The sequence below is a fragment of the Tenrec ecaudatus genome, chromosome 12 (genome assembly GCF_050624435.1).
Source record: "Tenrec ecaudatus isolate mTenEca1 chromosome 12, mTenEca1.hap1, whole genome shotgun sequence".
NCBI classification, from domain to species: domain Eukaryota; kingdom Metazoa; phylum Chordata; class Mammalia; order Afrosoricida; family Tenrecidae; genus Tenrec; species Tenrec ecaudatus.
The window spans coordinates 27388222-27402452 of record NC_134541.1 but is presented as its reverse complement, the minus strand read 5'-3'; the positions used below and the strand labels follow the sequence as shown (position 1 = coordinate 27402452).

At 41.1% G+C, this 14231-nt stretch overlaps 1 pseudogene; it reads right to left on the bottom strand.

Moving 5' to 3' along the window:
* Nucleotides 1-2130: 2130 nt before the first annotated feature.
* LOC142422592 (ubiquitin-ribosomal protein eL40 fusion protein pseudogene) lies at nucleotides 2131-2519 on the bottom strand (annotated as a pseudogene).
* Nucleotides 2520-14231: the final 11712 nt, after the last annotated feature.

Here is a 14231-nt window from a genome sequence, read left to right as displayed (position 1 = left end):
GGGATCCGCACTACTGCGCCGGCGCGCCGAGCAACTAGCCACGCACTTCCGGACTACAAGCCCCAGAATGCAACGGTTAGATGAACCGGGCAAAGAGGATCCCGGGAAATACAGTTTCCAAAGCCCAGATCAACGTGTCTTAAGGACAGTGGCTGTTGTTAGCTGCTCAGGAGTCTCTGTACAGATTTAGAACGACCCTATGTAAAAGGGAACGAAACACTGCCAGCCCTGTGCCATCAAATGGTTGGGTTTGAGGCGGTTGTTTCAGCTACTGTGTCTTCCTTTATTCACTGTCCTAAGTGTATCACACCAAGTATGAAATCCTTCTCCAGGTCTCCAGAGACTGGTCCCTCTGGATAATGTGGCCAACGTATGTGAGAGGCAGTGTCACGATCTTCCCTTCCAAGGAGCATTCTGACTGTGGTTGTGGATCCAAGTAAAACGAAATCCTTGACCACGTCAATAATTTCTCTGTTCATCAGAGAAATTGCTTATTTGTCCAGTTTTGAAGACTTTTGTTTTCTTGACATGGAGGTGTAAGCCATACTGGAGGCTCTAGAGTCTTTGATCTTCATCAATGAGTACTTGCAGATCCTCATCACTTTCAGCAAGCAAAGTTGTGTCATCTGGGTATCAGTCTTCCTCCAACTGTGTTCTTCGTCCAGTTTCTCAGAGTACTCGCTCAGCATACAAACTGAGTCATTATGATGAAAGGACGCACACGTTTCCTGATTTTAAACCACAAAATACCCCTTTGATCGATCCAAACAACTACCTCTTGATTTCTCTGTACAAGTTCTACATTAGCACAATTAGGTGTTCTAGAATTCCATTCTTCGCATCGTTTCCCCAAATTCGCTATGATCCACATACTCAAATGCCTTTAGAGTCAATTAAACGCAGACAAACATATTTCTGCTATTCTCTGCTTTCAACCAAATTCCATATGATGTCAGCAGCAATTGCATCCTTTGTTCATGTCCTCTTCTGAGCTCGAGTTTGACTTTCTGACACTCCCCTGTGGATGCCGCAACTGTTTTTAAAATTATCCTCAGCAAAATTTTACTTACATGTTATATGAGTGATCTTATTCAACAATTTTCACATTGTTCTGAACCACCTTTCTTTGGAATGGGCATAAATGTAGACCTCTTCCAGACAGTTGTCCGGGTAGCTGTCTTTCAAATTTCTTGACATAGACTAGTAAATACTTCTAATGTTGCATCCATTTGTTGACTTTTATTTTTGTTTATTTTTACTCATTTTATTGGGGGCTTGTACAGCTCTTATAACAATCAGTATACCCATCCATTGTGTCAAGCACATTTGTACATATGTTGCCATCATTATTTTCAAAACATTTTCTTTCTACTTGAACCCTTGATATCAGCTCTTCATTTCCCCCCTCCCTCCATCAAGAACCCTTGACAATTTATAAATTATTATTTTTTATGTCTTAAACTGACCGATGTCTCCCTTCACCCACTTTTCTGTTGTCCACCCCCATTGGTTGAACCTTTTATAGGTATTCTGTCAATTCCTGTAGCCTTGTTTTTGCCAATGCCTTCAATGAAGGCTGGGTTTCTTTCAGTACCACTGAATACAGTGACTCTGTGTATTCCTTCCATCTTCTTTGAATATTTTGCCCATAGAATCCTTCAATATGTCTACTCAGTGCTTTTCTTTTTCTTCTTCAGTTTTTGCTGCTTGATAAGTGATAGAAAAGGTCTGTCCTTTTGGCTTTCTAACCCCATGTCTTTGCACATTCCATTATACTACTTTATTTTGTTTTCTTGAGTTGTTTGAAATCTTCTATTCAGCTCTTTTACATCAAGATGTCTTTCAGTCACTTTAGCTATTCATTTTCAAGAGCAAGTTTCAGAGTCTCTTCTGACATTCATTTTAGTATTTTCATTTTTTCCTTCCTCTTAAATGATTTTTTACTTTTTCATGTATGATGGATGTCCTTGTCGCCTCATAACTCATCTAGTCTTCAGTTATTAGTGTTCAATGTGTCAAAGCTATTCTTTTTTCAGGTCAATGAAAGTGAGACTTTATTGAGGGCCCAGGGCCATTGGGTTCAGGAGAACCCCACCAGCAGGAGGCAGGAGAGCCAGTAGACGGGGCCCTTTATTTCACCTTCTTAGGATGCAAATTTATTGGTGTGGCCTCACTTGTTCTTGTGGCAGTTAACCACCAAAGTGGGTGAAGTCGAGCATAACACTTGCGGCAGATCCTCTTGTCGTGGTTGTACTTCTGGGCCAGCTGGCTCAGGGATGGCTCAATGATGCCACCACGCAGACGCAGCACCAAGTGTAGGTAGACTCTTCCTGGATGGTGTAGTCTTAGAGAGTGCAGCCATCCTCCAGCTGTTGACCAGCAAAAATCAGACACGGCTGGTCCGGCGGAATGCCCTCCTTGTCTTGGATTTTATCTTTGACGTTCTCAGTGCTGTCGCTGGACTCAACCTCGAGTGTGATAGTCTTGCCCGTCAGGGTCTTCACAAAGATCTGCATCTCTGCGTTTGCCGCTGAGGCTGCCTTGTTGAAGAGGCCAAATCTATTCTTGAGGTGCTCTATACTCAAGGTCTGGCTTTGGCTCTCATAGATTTGTTTTAATTTTATTCATCTTCAAACTTGAACTTGCATATGAGCAACTGATGGTCTGTTCTGAATACATGGCCCTTGGTTCCTATTGATTGAGCTTCTCCATCATCTTTTTCCCCAGAGGTAGATTTGATTCCTTTCAACAAGGCCCACATGGATAGTTGCCTTTTATGTTGCTAAATGAAGGTATTTTCAAAATCCTACTATGCCATCTCTGGTTCATTTAATTCACCTAGGCCATATTTTCCAAGTACCAATTCTTTTTTGTTTGTTTATTTCCAATTTTCCCATTCCAGTCACCATTAATTAGCACTGCATCTTGATTGCATGTTAGATCAATTTCAGAAGGCTGGACTTGGTAAACACCTTCAATTCTCTCATCTTTGGTGTGTAAATTTGAATAATAATTATATAAACTGGTCTTCCTTATAAGTGTATATTAACCTATTCCGACAGATATATATATCCTATCTTCATGATAGATCTCGAAATGTTCTTTTTGACATTGAACATGATACCATTCCTTGTCAGTTTGTTGTCCCTGGCACAGTAGATCAGATTCAAAATGGGCAGTGCCAACACATTTCAGTTCACTAGCGCCTAGGATAAGGTAGCACAGTGAGTTACACATTGGCCTGCCAGCCCCGATGTCAGGAGTTTGAACCCACTTGCTGCTCCACAGGAGCAAGATGAGACTTTCATAGATTTACAGACTCAGAAATCCAGAAGGGCAGTTCTATTTCACCCTGTAGAGTCACTATGAGTCAGAATAAGCTCAATGGTGATGTGTTTTTTATTTTTGAATGTCTAGAATATCAATATTTTTGCATTCTATTTTATTTTTGACGACTTCTAATTTTCCTAGTTTCATACTTCATACACTGCACATTATGATTATCAATAGATGTTTGCAGCTGTTTCTTCTTGGTTTGCGTTATGCCACATGAGCAGATGAAGGTCCCGAAAGCTTTGCTCCACCCACATCACTAAAGTCAACCCCACGTTGAAGAGGCAGCTCTTCCCCAGCATATTTAGTGCCTTCAAACCTGAAGAGCTGCTCTCATGGCACCATGTCAGACAATGGTCTGTGGCTTATTCATCAAGTTTTAGTGGTCATTTTTTTCACACATAGAGGCCAGGTTTTTCTTCCTAGTCTGCCTTCATCTGGACTCTCCAGTGGAACCTAGCCACCCCCTGAATGACCTCGCTGGTATTTTAAATACTGGCGGCACAGCTCCCAGTATCCCAGCGAAGCCCAAGCCACCACAGTATGACAACGTGACAGACACGTGGTGGTGTGTTAGTTTAATAATAACACTTACCATTTATTGAGTGCTTATTATATGTTAAGACTTACGGTGTACTTTAAATATACTATCTCATTTCTTTCCAGCTGCCTTATTAAGCACCAGGGGCTCATAGTATTTATTGAGTATGTAAATGTAAATTTAGAAAGCAGTAGTGCTCCTCTTTCTTGGTCTTTATCTCTCATTCTGTAATTATGATATTGGATGCTAGAAAGTTGTAGACCATCAATGAAATGTGAAATTTGAACATTAATTGTGAAGAGATTTAAGGTAAATTGCCTAACCTCTCTGAGCTTCAATTTCCTGATATGAAATTAACTATGTGTTATAGGATTACAGTGAGAATTAAGTGGAATAATGAAGTTGGAATTCTTAGCTCAGTGTCTGGCATATGTTAAGTGCTTAATAAATATTATTTCTGTTTCTGCCTCCTACTCATCCTTGAACAAGCCTGAGAGCTTTATGAGATTCAATACACATCAACTGGTAAACACTCCCTCCCCCAGAAAGCAACCATGAAACGGCATAAAACTGTAGTAAATATTCATATTGGACTATGATTATGTTCCAGCTGAATAATAATAATAATAATGCAAATAGAATATCATCAACATGTATTAATAATAGCAAGCTCTTATATAGGTCGCACCTCTTCTGTTTCAGGAGCTCTTCTTAGCATTTTACACGGACCAACGCATAAATCCTTTCCACAATCTCTGAGGCAGGATTGCTTTCCCATCACTTGACTGATCATTAAACTATGAAAGGCCAGATTGCAAAACATGCTGTTATGGATTCAATTATGTTCCCCCAAACTTTGTTTCAATCCTAACCTCTGTACATGTGAATAGGAAACTGTTTGGAAAGAGAAATCACACCAGCGTAGGCTGGATCCTAAACCCAATTACTTCTGAGTCATCAGTGTTGCACAGTAGACACAGAGGGACATAGCAGAATAGACACAGAGAAGACAGATACCAGGAACCCAAAGAAAAGCCAAGGATTGCTGGCTGACACCAGAAACGTGGAGCAAGGTTCACAGAAGGAATAAAAATATGAAGTTGGGAAGTGATCACCGGTTTCATCACCTGATTTGAACCTTTAGCCTCCAGAAAGGTGATGAAATACATTTATGTTCTTGAAAGCCACTTCCTGTGGTATTTCTGGTACAGTAACTCAAATTAAGACAAGAGAATTATGAACTTAGTATCTCATACTTCAGTGCTTCCCAACCTTCTTAATGCCAGGACTCTTTAATACAGTTCCTCATGTTGTGATGACACCCCCCAACCATAAAATTATTTTTGTTGCTACTTCATCACTGTAATTTTGCTACTGTTATGAATCGTAATGTATATATCTGATATGCAGGATGTATTTTCATTGTTACAAATTGAATATAATTAATGCATAGCAATTAATCACAAAAACAATATGTAATTCTCTATCGAGAAATATGTATTTCTAATTACAAATACATGAAATTTTGTCTTGAAGCATGGTGTAGCATGGGTAACAGTCTTCACGCCGGGTGTTCGTATGTGAGTTTATCTGCATGTGGGTGGACCTGCCTGGAGAGGGAGGAGTGGGGTCCTCTGTTCCTAAGACCATTGGAATTACGTGTTTTCTGATGATCTTAGGGGACCCCTGTGGAAGGGTCCTTCAACCCCCAAAGGGTTTGCAACCCACAGGCTGGGAACCTCTGTCATACTTAATGAGGAGTGGAGCCAAGGCTTGCACCCAAGGAATCTGCATGCCACTGCATTAGTGAAGTTGGATACAGTACGAGTGCGTAAATAAAGAATAAGGGAACAGAAAATAGGGACCTGATCCTACTGAATCCTGCAGGGTCCTATATCTTTAGCTCCTGTGATTCTAGTGTCAACATGTCTGTATATTGGGAAAGCCCTCAAGAGTAAGAGGTTCAACTCTTACCCTTGGTTAGAAACCAAGACACATTAGGTTCCCTTTGACTAGTACTTTAACAAGGAGGTTTCTGGGAATCTCTTTTGCATCTAGAAGTCATGAGGTTCAAGTGTATTCTCTAAACTCCCAGAGCAGAGATTACTACATACTACATATTTTTAGACTGCCAAGAAATAAATAATCTAATCTTGGGAAATTTTCCATCTGTTGCTTGTAGAAATACTTGAAGCTCCTCAGTCCCAAGTATGGCCAAACATTCAGATCAATGCCAGAACCCCAGATCATATTTTATAATATTCATGTTTCGAGTGAACTCCGACTGATGAGCAACTCTGCCTGGAGAAACCATAGCCACTGTGGTTACTGAGACAAAATACGAAGTTAGGAAATGATCCCTGGTGGTCACACAGCCTGGTCAGTCCCGTGACCTGCACCAGATTCTTGTCTGGTCTGAGAGCTCAAGGCCTGAAAATGGCGCCCAAACCCATGTGTGATTCAAAATAAAATAATAAAATCCTATATTAAAAAATGGCGATGGGCCAACAAATTCTGATGTTGTTTCCCCTCTCCCACCCCAGGATATTTTCCTTCATTGTCTTTTTGGACTAGTGAGTTCTTTTAAAGAAAATATCTCCTTATTGGAAAGGGAGAGAAGGAAGCCTGATTTGCAGATGCCCAAAAGAAATGCTCTCTTTTTCTATTTGCTGATCCAGAACCTAGCTTTGCCTTACCCAACCCCAGACTAAGGAAAAGAGATGGCAGGGTTCCTGTCTCCAGCCTTGCTTCTCCCATAGCCCCCAAATTCTACTTTTAGCAAGTTGCATTGGGTTAGGAGGGAGGAAAAAAGTGTAGGAAGAAAAAAGTCTACTAAAATGACAATCGTTTCAACAAACATTTATGGAGAGCCGGCCAATAACGGTATTTATTGAACTCTGTTTCCTAGAGTTAAGAAAAATTATTCAAAACTTGATACTAAGATAAAAAGATGTTGTGTAACCTCTTGATGTCCCAATAAATCCTGGCTAAAGTCTGCTTACAAGTCATTTGTATCTTAAGGGAAGTGTAACTTTATTTACATAACTCATATGGCCAAGACAGTCTAGAATTTGGTAAAATGATAAGGCATGACAATTTCCCTTTCTGTACTAGAAGATAACCCCAAAGGTTATGATCTTACTACCCTGAAGGGTGTTAACCCATTTGGTAGATAAACTAACAAGATATATAAACATATCTCAACATTCCCTTTTCTTTTCCATTGACTATAAAGTACCAACTTTTAATTCTGTTTTGCACTGATTTTGTCATTTGGCTGGTCTCCTTATTTAACGAGTTAAGACCTTTGACCCATGCTCCCTGTCTGTTTATATGAGGATTGGGTTTTTAACATGCTGAGAATTATCCTTGACATTCAGTATCAGACACGGGTTAAGCAATTTGCAGACCCCTGACAGCCCTTTGAGATAGTTCCTGTTCGATCACTATTTTGCATATGAGAAAGTCAAGGCACAATTTCCTCAAGATCAGTTTTATGCCAAGCAATTTTCTAATCACACTATTCCCTGGAAATTCTACTCAAGTATCGATTCATCAATAAACATCTCTTGAGCATTTTCTGTTTACTCAGCACTGTGCCAGGCTGCAAGTTCAGAAGTGCTAGAGCACAGTCTCGATCCCCTGACAGCTTTTGGTGGTGGAGACAGATACAAAAACAGACAATTACCAAGCAGAGAAGCAAGGGCCAGGGTGGGGCAAGGACAGACGAGGAGAATACAGTAGAGTACAAGGCAAATGGGGGCCAACTCCAAACCCAAAGTCACAAAGAGGATTCCAATCATAGTAGAACTGCCCCAGGGGGTTTCTGAGGCTGTACGCCGCAGCTTTCTCCTGAGGAGCACATAGTATGTCCTCAACAAAGGTCCCTTGACTAGAGAATGGAGCAACATATGGAGAACCGTACAGAAAATGAAGGAAGGAGAAGATCACTCCCAGACTGTGAGTATGACATCAGGGAAGGCTTCCTGGAGTAGGTGACATCTGAGTATTATAGGACTTTGCTAGGCCAAGGAAGCAGGTAAGAATAACTTCCAGGAAGTCTGAATTCCTTATGACGCATGAATAGCTCTTCATCTGGTCCTTGCTTACCCCTTCACTTCTCCTCCCTCTCACCCATTTGGTTTTTGTCATATTTAACAATGACTAATTTCTTAAACCTGTTATATTTTTTTCTCTTCTCATGCTATATTCTTTTTACCTTCTCTACCTAAAATAACCTTTCCTCCATTTTCTCCCTCTCCCCTTGTCCCTCTGGACCCAGGTTTAGTATCATCTTTTCAGAACAACCTGATACTAAGTTAGAGACTGAGCTAAGGGAAGTCTCAGGCAAGAACTGAGAGACATAAAAAAAAAAATCCAAGAAACAAAGCAACGTGCTATATCATAGAATCAAATGACTCCATATCATGAAGATGTCAATTCTCCCCAAAGTGATTTACACATCAAATGCAATACCATCCCAAAGTCCAACAATCTGATACAACGACTCTAAAATTTACATATGAAAGTTTAATAAGCAAAACTCACTAAGACACTGGCGAAGAAATATGAAGTGGGAAGGGTTGACCTAGAAAGCATGAAGACTTATTGCAGAACTTTAGTGTGTGAGATCACGTGCCCTGGTGTATCAAGACAAAGAAGCCATTAAAACAGAACAAACATATTGCCTCCGAGTCAGAGAGGTGACTGCAGGTTAGTTAAGGAAAGCATATCTTTCAATAACTAGTGTGGCTATCACTGAAGACAAAGTGGGTGCATAAGTAAATGTGGTGAAGAAAGCTGATGGTGCCCGGCTATCAAAAGATATAACTTCTGGGGTCTTAAAGGCTTGAAGACAAACAAGTGGCCATCTAGCTGAGAAGCAACAAAGCCCACATAGAAGAAGCACGCCAGCCTGTGTGATCACAAGGTGTTGATGGGATCAGCTATCAGGCCTCAAAGAACAAAAAAATCATATAATTGTGAATGAGGAGGAGTGTGGAGTGGGGACCCAAAGCCCATCTATAGGCAACTGGACATCTCCTTACGGAAGGGTCTTGGGGAAACGAGCCAGTCAGGATGCAGTATAGCAACAATGAAACACACAACTTACCTCTAGTTCTTTAATGCTTCCTCCCCCACCCCACCACCACAATCATGACCCCAGTTCTGCCTTACAAATCCGGATAGACCAGAGGATGTATGTACACTGGTACAGATAAGAACTGGAAAGACAGGAAATCCAGGAAAGGCAAACCCCTCAGGACCAATAATGAGTAGTGATACCAGGAGGGGAAGGGGAAGGTGGGGTAGAAAAAAGGAACCGATCACAAGGATCTACATGTAACCCCCTACCTGTATGGATTGTGATGAGTTGTATGAGCCCCCAATAAAATGATTTTTAAAAGAAAAAATGATAAGTAGTGTGCAGACAACAACTATCCTTATGGGGGAAAGCCTAATCTTAATTTTCACCTCACAGCATTCACTTAAAGGTGAAAAGCAAACAAAAAAACCCCAAACTATCAAGTTTAGATAAAGAAGAAAATATCTTCATAAACTTAGGGTCGGAAGAACTTTCTTAAACAAGGCACAGACACAGACACACACACACAAATGCTATTAAATGAAAAGACTAACAAATTTGACCACCTTAAAATTAGGAATGACTGTATCTAAAGATATCATAAAAATAACATTTATGTACTTTGTGTTCAGGAAATCAAGAGAAACAGTGACTTAGAATGGAAAACATGGACAGATAAAACTGGAGAGATAGGCAGGAGCCAAGTCCAGAAAACCAACTCCCACCACTTGTTAACTGTTGCTCAGCCTGGTCCACCCCTAGCAACCCCATGTGCAACCGGCCCTGCAGCAGCCTCTCACTCACTCATTCATTTCTATGTTTGAGCCCATTGGTTCACCCACTGTATCACTCTTTCTTGATGGGCGCTTTCCTCTTTTCCTGTGAGCCTTTGCTTGACCAAGTATAAAGCCTTTCTGCAGGAACTGATCCCTCCTGAAGACATGCCCACAGGACAGGAGATGGACTCTCACCACCCTTGCTTCTAAGGAACATCCTGGTTGTACTTTTTCCAAGAAAAATGTGTTCATTCTTGTGGTAGTCCATGATATTTTTATATGCTCTGCCAATTATACAATAACAAGGCATCAATTCTTTGCCAGTCTTTCTTATGAATTGTTCAGCTTTTAGATACAAGTGAGACAATAGAAAATTTCATGGCTTAAGTTTGTCATATCTTAGTTTTCTTTTTTTTTAGTTTCAGAGAGACTTTTTTAAAATTAAAAGATCATTTTATTGGGTGATCTTACAGGTCTTATAACAATTCATACATCAATTGTATCAAACATATTTGTACATATGTTGCCATCATTATTTTCTAAACAGTTACTTTCTATTGAGCCCTTGGTATCAGTTCCCCTTTTCCCCCTTCCCTACCCCCCATAGAATAAAGATTTTTTTATATTCTTTTTTCCCTTACTTTATTGGGGCTCTTACATCTCTTATCACAATCCATACATTCATCCAGTGTGTCAAGCGCATTTGCACATATGCCGCCATCATCCTTTTCAAAGCACTCTCTTCCCACTTGAGCCCCTGATATCAACTCCCCATAAGTTATTTTCATATCTTACATCGTCCTCCACCGCCCATCACCCACTGTCCTGTTATTTGTCCCTCTGGGAGGGGGTTATAGATTGATCCTTGTGATCAATTCCCCCTTTCTCCTCCCACTCTCCCCTCAAAGTGACATCTTTAAAGAGATCATTTGCCACAAATATTCCCAATGAAATACTCTGTTTGATTTCCTGACAGCTACTGACATTGATTGTAGATCCAAGTAAAATTAAATCCTTGACAATATCAATCTTTTATATGTTCCTCATGATGCCGCTTATTGGCCAGTTGTAAGAATTTTTGTTTTCTTTATGTTGAAATGCAATCCATACTCAGGGCTTTAGTCTTTGACCTTCATCAATAAATACTTCTACTCCTCTTTGCTTTCAGCAAGCAAGGTCATGCCACCTCCATATCACAGACTGTTAGTGAGTCTTCCTATAATCCTAATATTATATTCGTCCTCATAAAGCCCAGCTTCTCACCTTTGCTCTGCATATATACTGAATAAATGTGGTGAAAGGATACAATCATAATGTGCACTTTTCTTGATTTTAAATCACGCATTTGTTCTGTTCAAACAACTGCTTCGTGTTCTATGTACAGGTTCCGCATGAGCACAATGAAGCGTTCTAGAAATCCCATTCTTTGCTGTTATTCAGTTTGTTATGAGCCACATAGTCGAATGCCTTTTCAGAGTCAATAGAACACAGGTTTTAGCCATGCCTTCTTTATAGTCTCTAATTTTAACCAAAAGCCATCTGATATAAGTAATGATATTCATTCCATGAATTCTTCTGAATCTGGCTTGAGTTTGGCACAGTACTGATACATGTTTTTAAAATCATCTTTAGCCAAACTTTATTTGCATGAAATATGAATGATATTACTCAACTTATTCATTTTGTTGGATCACCTTTCTTTGAAATGGACTCAAATATAGATCACTTTCAGTCAACTTTTCAGGTAACTGGCTGTCTTCTAAATTGATTGGCATTGATTAGAAAACGCCTCCAGGGTTCTATTCATTTATTGAAACATTTCCGTTGGTGTTCCATCAATTCCTGATGGTTGGGTGTTGACCAAATCTGCTTTGGCACAGCAACTCTATGATTCCCTTCCATCTTATTTTGATTCTTCCTGCAACATTCAGTATTTTGCCCATGGAATTCTATATTGCAACTCAAGGCTTGAATTTCCCATTAGTCCTTTCACCTTGAGAAATGCTGGGCATGTTCTTCCATTTTGGTTTTCTAACTCCATGGCTTTGTACATTTTCACTGTAACCCTTTATTTTGTCTTCTCTGGACACTCTTTGAAATCTCCTGCTCAGCTCTTCTACTTCATCATTTTATTTTGCTTGAGTCCACGATCAACACTCATAGCAGCAGCAGTCCAGAAATCCGGCTGAGTAACTCTTTGGCACGTCTGTTGCAAAAGATCTCTTAAAAGTGGTAAAGTCCACTTGAGCTACGCCATGTTCCAGAGCAAGGTTCAGAGCCCTGGATGCATCACTTATGGGGCCTTTCGGGAGATTCTGTCAATGTTTCCACGACGAGAGTCTTTAAGGGAACATTCTGAGCAAGACTCATATCTATTTCTTTGCTCCCCTTCAGTAAATCATACTTAATGTCCACCCAGTGTCCCCTCTGCTACAGAAAAAAAAAATTCTGTTTGCTGCTCTCAAGTATAATCTCTTTTGTTATAGCTCCCCTGCTGAACATGCATTAGGTGCTGGGCATCTCATTTATCCTTGTAGAATGCTCTGAGGTCCATCTTATCTGGTTTTCAGTTCTAGCTCCGCCTTTTATTTGCCTGGGAACCTTCAAGCAGATCAGTTCACGGCTTTGTGACGCTCTGTCCTCATCTATAAAACAGGAATGGCCACTGTCTCTCTATACTTTTCACAGAACAATAGTGAGAATGAAATGCATGCACTGTACTGACCTAGCTCACTGCAAGCACTCAATGCCTTTGACAGTGCTGAGTCCACCTCCTAAGAGAGAAAGGGTCTTTGAAGGGGTACACTCCTTTGTTGGCCTGGGTTGATTAAGTTGCCTGTTCTTGATAGCAAACAGGGAAGGGAAGGTGGCTGGTCCTTTGAAGTGCAGCTGGGCCCGTGCCAGTCCCTGGTTCAGCCCAGCCAGTGGCCCTTGGCCGCCTCTCCTCACTCACCAGGGCTGCACCAGCACTGGCCCGTGTTCAGCATCCTGTTGCCCTTATCTTACCCCTCCATGTGCTCTCTAGAGTGGGAAATGGGATCACTTGCTTCCTTCGCTTCCTTTTGCTCAATAAGGCCCTCATCCTCTAGGCCCCAGTCAAATCCCAGCTGCTGGCTCAGGGCCCACTGTGATTTTGTATTTCTTCCCAGGCCAGATGCAGCTGCGGGGCCGGGAGGGTGGGGAGGCCAAAAAAGCAAAACTAGATTTGAATGTTTGTTTTGCAACCAGAGGGCAAAGAGGCAGTGTGCACCCTGAGCAGTGAGAGCGGGATCTCCAAGCTCAGTCCCAGGGTCAGTGCTCAGCATCAAGTGGTCACAGCTCTGAGCTGAGTATGCGAGGCAGACTCTGTCTTGGTGTCGTCTTAGGTTTATGGCTTCCTTGGTAGGAGTTTGTAGGCTCTTTCTTGTACCTGGGAATTCTCCAAAAAAAATTTCCCGCAATAAACAAATGGTAGCTGCTTCTTCACTTTAAGCCGTTTCTGCTTACAAAAGGTTTCATAGGGATACTCTACTTTTGGATGGAGGTGCAAGATACCTAGCATATCATATGAATTTTTGTCATGTTTTATAATACATGTAATATAGTAAACATTCAAGCATATGAAGAGTATGTATCTAAAAAATGTATAGATGGAATGTGAGCAAAATGTTATTCTGAGATTGTGGTGAAGTGAAATGTCTTAATATAGGTCTTCTAGTCATGTCTTTAAGGAGCCCTGGTGGCACAGTGGTTACAAGTTGGGCTGCTAACTACAAGGTCAGCAGTTCAAAACCACCATGTGCCCTGAGGGAGAAATTCAGGACTTTCCACTTCAGTCTTGAAAACTCACAGAGGCAGTTCTACCCTGTCCTGTAGGGTCACCATGAGTCAGAAATGACTGGATGGCAGTGAGTTTCATGTTTTTTTTTTAAAAATTATTCTTATAAATCATTTTATTGGGAGCTTGTACAACTCATCGCAATCCATACATCCATCCATTGTGTCAAGCACATTTGTACATTTGTTGCCATCGTCATTCTCAAAACATTTGTTTTCTACTTGAACCCTTGGTATCAGCTCATTTCCCCCCACCCCCCCACTTCCCTGCTTCTTCCATCATGAACTCTTGATAACTTATAAATTATTATTATTTTGTCATGTCTTACACTGTCCAACGTCTCCCTTCACCCACTTTTCTGTTGTTCATCCCCCAGGAAGGGGGTTATATGTAGATCATTGTGATTGGTTCCCCCCTTTCTATCCCACCTTCCCTCACCCTCCTGGTATCACCACTCTCACCACTGGTCCTGAAGGGTTCATCCATCTGTCCTGGATTCCCTGTGTTTCCAGTTCCTATCTGTACCAGTGTACATCCTCTGGTCTAGCCCGATTTGTAGGATAGAACTGGGCTCATGATAGTGGGGGGTGGGGAGGAAGCATTAAAGAACGAGAGGAAAGCTGTATGTGTCATCGTTGCTACACTGCACCCTGACTGGCTCGTCTCCTCCCCACGACC